Source organism: Cygnus atratus, chromosome 8, assembly GCF_013377495.2.
Source record: "Cygnus atratus isolate AKBS03 ecotype Queensland, Australia chromosome 8, CAtr_DNAZoo_HiC_assembly, whole genome shotgun sequence".
NCBI classification, from domain to species: domain Eukaryota; kingdom Metazoa; phylum Chordata; class Aves; order Anseriformes; family Anatidae; genus Cygnus; species Cygnus atratus.
In genome coordinates, this window is record NC_066369.1 from 10,442,106 (window position 1) to 10,448,641 (window position 6,536).

The window sequence follows — 6,536 nt, forward strand, 5'->3', positions numbered from 1 at the left end:
TTTGATTTTTGTCACTATGAAATGTTTCACTCAACACATTTTTTTTTGTTTCTCAACTTGCCAAAATTTTTCAAAAATTTGTTTTCTCACCCAAGACATATCTATATATTTTTTACTTTTTCAAAAATGCCAAAAAACAGGAGAAAATATCCAGTATCTCCATGGCTCCACAGGAAATGGAACTCAATCCAAGGAACCAGGAGCCAAGGGACTTCTCTCCAAAGGCCCAAACTTTCAGACACTTAGTCATCTCTTCACTCCCTTGCTCGCACACCAAGTCTAGACATATGCTGTCTCAAAATCTGGCAGGGACTCTCCCATCCCCAGAGGTCAGCACAGGGTTTAGGTTTGATCTTGAGCAGCTCCAGGGAGAGGAAGCACAGCAGAGCTCCACGTGCACAACAGAACAGGGAGCGGTGTGACAGGCCAGGCTGGGGGGACGGACAGCAGCACCCCAGGGATAGCGGGGCACACGGGATGGGATGCGGTGGTCTGCTGACCCCCCAGACTCTTCTATTGCAAATCTTACCCCGTTTCCAAAGTCACAGCATGGTCCTGCAGTATTTTGAGTAGATGCCAGACAGTGGGAGCCAGAAGACCCTTAGGACAGCCGTCACGGGTAGGAGATGAGGCTCACATGGGGGCGAGAGGAGTTGTCCGTGGGATAGGTGAGCCCGAGGCTCACCCCGTGGTGTCTCATGGGGAGAGGGATGCTGCGGCCCAAGCTGCTCCACAGGAGGCATCCAGCACGGGGCCTTGGAGGAGCAGTCAGGAACGGCCAGGACTCTGCCTCTGCCGTCTACCGGAGTCTGTAAAATCCTTCCTGTCAGAGATAACTAATCCTGGGGCCTTTACAACACCTCTCCTGAAAAGTACATTTCATCCCACTGTCTCCTTCTGCCTTCCAAGTGCCTGAGACTGCAATAGGTATTACCGAAAATATTCCCCTCGGGAGCCGACACTGAACTCCCTTAAAGCCCGAACACCACCACCCCTCCTTCCCCAAGACACAAGCACACAAGCAAGCGCTGTGCTCTATTATCTCTACACCCACTAAATCTTCCTGAAATAAAGAATAAACATTTCCACCACACATAGTATAAGTGTATATGCCAAGCTGCATCGCTTCCTTTCCTCTGTGGTTATTATAAAGTGGTTTTGTTTCAATGGCGAAGCAGATGGACAGAGTCCAAGTCTGCTGTCCCTGCTCCCTGTGAGTACGTCTGACACTGTCTTTGGTTTATCACAGATTCCTGAAGAAAACATTTACGGGAGCCTCTTGTTTAAAATCGTGGCTCCATCATGACATAATTCCTATTATTTATTGAATGAAAATCAAGCTGTTGTTAATGCACCGTTACTGTGGCGGGGCGAAGCCCTGGAAAATTGAGGCCAAGCACGCTGTTTCTCTGAGCACTAGGGAAGCATCTCCCCACCATCATCCCCTGATGCCCATGCCACAACAGGATGAAAACCAGTCTCCTGCCCTGTGAATCGTTACACATTTTCATTTTGGTGAGGACAGCCTGAGTTCCACGGACTCTTTTACTTTCAGGTCCGAAAACTGAGACCCCGTAGTCGATATATAGCCCCACTTCAGGGGATGGGTACCTGGGATACCTCAGTGGTGATGCTCTTTTCCATTCTTCATGACCAAATTCATTTTCCTCCCTTTTCTGCAATTTTCCAGTACCATATTCCATGGAAAAACCACCCCCTGGCCTGTTCCCCAGTCAGCTGCAGCCCTGGTAGCACAATGAGCTCCAAATGGATGGTCCCTCTCGGGTTAAATGTGGCAGGGTTTAAATTCCTAGCTGCTGTTCAGGGGAGATTCTTAATTTTTCCTGGAAATGTTGTTGCTTTTTTGAACTGGATGTTTATTTGTCAGCTTAGTCATTAACCTTCTTCCTTACTCATTTGGCTTTTGATAAGACAGAAAATGTCAAAGGGAAGGGAAATAGGCTCAGAATAATTTCCCCTGGCAAAGGATCCCAGTCCCCAGAAGCTAAGGGAATTTTCTCATCCATTTTAGCAGAGACCTGTCTTCACTCCCTGTGCCAGGCTAAATCAGCGTTCAAGGTTTTGCTGGGTTTGTGTGTTAGACTTTAGCAAAGTGCCTGGGTCTTCTGGAGTAATCTTGATGTGTGGATCTCAGAGCCCTCCCAAAAGGAGCCAAATACGGGTATTCGCAGCTAAAGGATGCTGAAAGGGGCACGAGAAGGGTTTTGTTGATGTTCACCTGGCCCAGGAGAGCCAGAAGCAGATTCCCAGTCACCCCACTCCCAGTCTCATGTTCAAGCCTCTATCACGCCGACTTTGACACGATAATGGTGTATTCTGTTCAGAACTGTACGGTTTTGTATGGTTTATTAACATTTCCTATCCACGATATTATTACAAACAACCTTAATACGGGTAAAATTCTGCAGTGACAGGAGAGAGGATCAACTTCTTTCTGCATAAAAATGTGTTGTGCCTAAACTTGTTGTTTGTTGCTTATTCAAATGCAAGTAACAAAATTCTTATCATCAGAAGTTTACCAAAAAGGAAAACTGTTTTTCCCAATGGCTGACATAAACATGTAAGTGCTACCAAACATATTTACATGTTTGAAATAGATGGTATAATTACAATGAGTTATAGTCAATATTCAGGCTTTCCTCAGTTTAAATGCTACCTTCTGATACAGCACAACACATTCTTTAATTGTGATCACGTGCTCTTTCTTAGAGACTGCTGCAATGTTTTTCCACAAAAACGCCCGTAATTGAAAAGCAAATGGCATTGTTTAAAATAAATTCTCTGCCCTCCCAGAAATAAATAGGTGACTTTCCTTACAGCATGTCCCATTTCCGCGACTCTGACATCGCAGCAAGCCATTTGCAAAATCATTTTGGACATTTTTCCAGACCCCAAACTTGAATTTAAGCACGGAAATAGTTTTTGAAGACTGAGAAATTTCAACAGGGATTTTGGAAAACAAGTCAGGTAAAAGCTATCAGAGGAAATACCAGTAAAGCACTCACAGATTCCTCCAGTAAAAGCAGGTCTATTCTGGTCTCAACAAAAAAGGTCTTTTTCCCTCTTTCAGCCAATACTGATGTTCCTCAAAGGATAGGAAATAGCCGTTAAATTCACTCTTACCTAGTGTGTCTCACATTCTGCACAGTGCTTTTTAAAAGAGAAAGCCGCATTAGAGGGACAGGCACATGACCACATGCCACAGCTCTCCATGAGATCTCACAAGTCAGGCCTCCAAATGAGACCTCTTCACCACTGTCATTTTTACAGTAAGCCCATTTTCAGACACTTTGCTAAAAAAAGGCGTGCCCCTAGCCTTCTGTTACAGATGGGGAAATGGAGGGATAAGGAGAAGGGCTTTGCTTTTGTGAACCACTAGCAAGAGCCAAGGTTGTCGCTCAGAGGTATCTACTTGGAGCACAGTGTGAAAGAAAACCCTGCTGCTGCACGTGAACCAGAACGATTTCTTTGTGCCTCAGATGCAGGCTCATGGTTTTGGGATGCTTTCCACAACATCACCTACCTTCAAGAGGTTTTTGTGGAGGCCATCTTCAGGCAGAAGTTGCTCTTCCTCCCTTGAGCTTTCACAGAAGTCCCAGGCTGAGAAGGTCTGCAAAGGAAGAGGCACAGGCTTCAGACTTCACTCTCGGCGATGTGAAGCTGGTGGGAAGTGTTCCCCTCATGCAAAGGTCTGCCAAGGAGACCCTTGCTGCTCTCTGAGCTTGTGAGGTCACAGGGAGACATGTAAGTCTCTGTGGCAGTAACAGATCCAATTTGCTGACTCTCTTTTTGATAAAATCCCTTCCCACCTCCTCCCTTGGCTTTCCCACAGGTTCTTCCAGTCTCCCTAGCGGGGTTTTGACCCAGTGTTCCTATTATCATCCGTCCCCTCCTTCCTACACAACTGCTGAAGTTGGACCTTAGCCTTTCATTTCATTTTCATTTGGCTTCTTCCCCAACTTCCCATATTTGAGCACTTTGCTTATTATCAGTCTGGTCCCTCCTGTGCTTTACTCAGCTCCATTCCACTAATTGGTTCGAGCACGGGCGCAGCATTCCCAAAAACAGGGCCGTTTCCCCTCTCACGCAGTCACTGCCGCGCATTCAACGCCCTCTGCAGACTCCCAGAGCAGGAGGGAAACTTCCTCCCTGAAGGTGCTGGTGCCCTTGGCTGAACGGGTCCGAGACAGTGATCGATATAATCACTGATATATGGTCATGTCCCATATTGGTTCTTCACAGCCCACGAATCATGTCCCCTGGCAGGCCCTGAAGGTTGTAGGACAGATCGGTTCCACAACTGGACATCCATTTTCCCTATTGCTTTTACCAACAGTGATATTGCCGTACCGCACACCTCCTTGGGAAGCGCCAAACTGCAAATAGCCAGCAGCCTAAAATGAGGATTTCACTTAATTCCTATCAGCTCCTCACCGTTCTTTGGCTTTCTGTGCAGTCAGCCAGACCAGAGATGCTCACACCACCCTTGCCCATGACCTTGTCTGTCCAGACCATAAGTCACCGCCACTTCCCTGTGGCTCCCAGGTCATAAAGAGGTGTCAAAGCTTCTCACTTGTGAGAAAGGAGGCAGTGCTGCACAGACTGTAACCACAAATCGCGGCAGCATCTCTCCTGCCACCAGCCCCAACCCAAGTTCACCGGGGACTTTACTTTTCCTGGTCGACTGGGCAGAAAACCCACAAAGCTTCATTTCTTACCACGCTTCCCCAGGAGGAAAAAATCTCACCTAGAACTGCTGTCAAGTCGCATATCGTATCTCGCCCCGAAAAGATTTAGGCAGGTTAAGCCCGGAAGAAAGAAAAACTCTCCAAGGCTGCTTGTTTGATAAGGGCACATCCACGGCGCGGCGGCACCCGGTTGGTGTGGGACACGTGGAGCTGCAAGCGGGGCTGGGGGAGCAGGTTGTCCTCCCTAGGTCTCCCACACTGGTCTGTTCAGCAGCACCTCTGACCTTCCCTCCTTTAATTTAATGGAAGTGCAAGATCAAGGTGTCCACAGGATGGGGCTTGTTGGGAGAGAGGCAGAAAATATTCTCCAAGCGCTTGGAAAGAAGATGAGGGAGTTGTGCCTGTAGCAATAGGGAAGACAAAGAGAGGACACGCAAGACTGAAAAGACTCTAACGAGCTGCTTTCCCCCCAGTCTCCTAGCAGGGAAGGTCCCCAAAGGATGTAAATCAATAAACCTCATTTGATGTGGTACCAATTTACTCACAATGAAGATCTAGCTCTCAAATTTTAGGGTCCCCAAGCGAGTGTTGCAGAGGAGCCTGAGTTTCAAGGGAAGACCTCACTAGGCTCACACTTGCCTGGCCTGGAATAAAAGAGCTGAAACTCCTTCCACATTGCAGGCTGCTCAGCCCCTTCCTCCAGCTAATTGTTCTTTCCCCAGTTGAATAGTCTATTTCTGAAGCAATACAGGAATTAGGGCAGAGGGAAAGATACTAGCAGAGCCCAAGGAGGATCAGAGAGGAGAAGAGTCCTCCCAGGTCCCCGCTGTCCCATGGAACAGGCATTGTTGGGCTCCCAGCAGTGGGATCGAATGGGATGGGAGATACAGACCACCGTGAGCAGAGGGGAAAGGGAGGTGAGGCCAAAAAGCTGCAGCCTTTTGCTTTTGCCGAAGTGGGAACATGAGTGTTTTATAGTCATCAGCCCCCCCAGCCGAAATGTGTCAGACATGACCAGCCCAGGCTGGGCAGCAGATGCAAACGCAACAAAGGAACATAGGCTCACTGGGATGCAAACCTCCCCAAAGACGTGCTCTCAGACATCCAGACCTTTCTTTTTCACCCCTGTTCTCCCATGCAGCTGAAAGAGAGGCAGGCTGAGCAGGGTCAGACTCAGCACACGAACACCAAGGCTCAGTGTGAACCAGGGAGAGCGGTTCCCAAGGCGTGGGCTGGAGCGTGGGGAAACAACAGTTACAAGGAGCTTTATTCCTTGACCAGAGAAGTGTCGTTTACCAGAGCACATTCAGGCTATTTTCATAGTCTCCACTGTGTAGCACTGTCCAAGCCAGCCTAGTGAATGCTGCAGATGGACCAGAGGCTTGCAGTGCTGCCATTAGCCCTGGAGCGACATCCCAGGGGAAAACAGCCCCTGGGACACTCCACCATCTCAGCCTGCTCCAGAAGACGACAGTACAAGACACGATGTCCTCAGCAGCTTCTGCCAGACCTTCGCTGAACATGCACTCTTCACCTGTGCATGGATGGGCGCAAGCAACAGCAGGAGAGACCTTCACCAGGAGCAAAGCTTGGTGGAGCTATGACACCTGCATGTTGGTGTCAGGCTCTGGAAGTGAGTCATTTCCATGCCAGAGCGAGTTAAAGCAGCACCACCCTGCGCAGACATGGTCAGGCTGACTCCATTCAGGCTCAAGCCTTTCTCCACACCAGAAACTCGAGCGATACTGGTAACATGAGAATGGCATTGCACAAGATTTACTCCGTGGAGCTGGAATCAGACTCTAACCTTAGCTTTTACACAGCTTT